At 51.5% G+C, this 1,413-nt stretch overlaps 1 protein-coding gene across 2 annotated transcripts in view; it reads left to right on the top strand.

Moving 5' to 3' along the window:
- The window catches only part of IPO11 (importin 11), a 317,498-nt gene that overhangs the window by 21,463 nt on the left and 294,622 nt on the right, over positions 1 to 1,413 (top strand). The window lies entirely within an intron of this gene.

Genomic DNA, 1,413 nt, shown 5'->3' with positions numbered 1-1,413 from the left:
CCACGTGTGAATAATTTAGAACTGGCCAATAGCGGGACACAAATTTGCAGTCGAATGGCGGGAACTCTCTTGCACCGGGGGTTTTCTGCTGCAACAGAAAACCTTTACTTTTGCAAGAGGCTCTCATGTGGCGGGAAAATTCCACCGTGCCGAGGCACCAAAATCACTGGGTTGTGACAGTTTGAAGTAGTAATAATAATGCCTAATCAGAACCCCCCGCCCCCCCCCAGCTTGTGGCAAGATTATAGTGAAGTTCAAGCCACTGAAGGCAGGAAGAAGTAGATGAGTGGACAATCACACTGTATCATGGACAGTTCTTTAGGTGTGCTAAAATTAGTGTGTCAACAGTTTTCAGTGCCTTTTTTTTCTTAAATTTAAACAAACAATGTAAGGGAAGTACTTTGTGTATTGTCTTTACTTTTTTACAAGTATTCCAATAAAAAATAATTTATTTCCACATAAAGATTTGAATTTGTTTGAATATAACATTTAAATCACATTAAGTGTACTGTATTTTATTTTTTTTCCTAATCAAATATTTCAGTTCAAATACTTGTGGTTATTGGGACATAAACTTAACATGGGGTACTTTTAAAATTTTATTTACTGAATATAAGTCAGATAAACATGCTAAATGAGATGCTCTATTTAGGCCATTGGAAAATGTTCTGGAAAATCTACATCTCTGCCCTCCCCCATCCTCAACAGCTCACCAAAACTCCCTATGTGGGATCAGGCTGCGGGTGGGTGGGGAGCAGTGTTTGGGAGCGGGATGGGCGGGCAAGGCTGGGCTCAGAGGGCAGGGGCATGGGGCCCAGGGCAGAGCTGTAATCCAGTGCCCACACACCCCTGATGGGTGCCAGTTCCATGGGCAGAGGCGTGTGGGGAGTGGATAGCAGCTCTGCCCTGGCCCCGTGATGTCACAATGCCAAGATCCTGGCCCCGGATGCAGCTCTCTGCCTGTGTGGCTTCCAGCTGGCTTCCATGAAGACCCCGGAATTGCGAGGCAGTGCCAGCATGGGGCGGAGCAGAGTCGCGATGTTCTTCCTGCACATCCCTGCCCACAAAACTGAGGCTCTGCCCTCTGCTGTCACCCTCCCCACGATCCCAGAGACTTCATGGAGACCAGCCAGGAGCCGCAAGGGGAGGGCGTGAGGCTGGCAAATGTGATGGGGCTGCGGGTGGGCGGGAGCCTGCGTTTGGTGCTAGGCTCTTGGGGCCGTGCGAGCACGGGGCTGGGCCGAGGCAGAGCCGTGATCCTCCCGCCTGCGGCACCCACGCCCGCCGCGTGGGCAGTGGATCACGACTGCCCTGGGCCCCAGGGCCGCGCTGTCACCGCCCCAAGACCCCCAGCCCTGCTCTCTTGGAGATTAGCTTTTTCCTCGGTGCCGGATGTCAGCTGCCCCATTCGGT

This window comes from Alligator sinensis, unplaced genomic scaffold, assembly GCF_000455745.1.
Source record: "Alligator sinensis unplaced genomic scaffold, ASM45574v1 scaffold862_1, whole genome shotgun sequence".
Lineage (NCBI taxonomy): Eukaryota > Metazoa > Chordata > Crocodylia > Alligatoridae > Alligator > Alligator sinensis.
The sequence above is the reverse complement of the archived record's forward strand: the minus strand, read 5'-3'. Positions and strand labels throughout refer to the sequence as shown.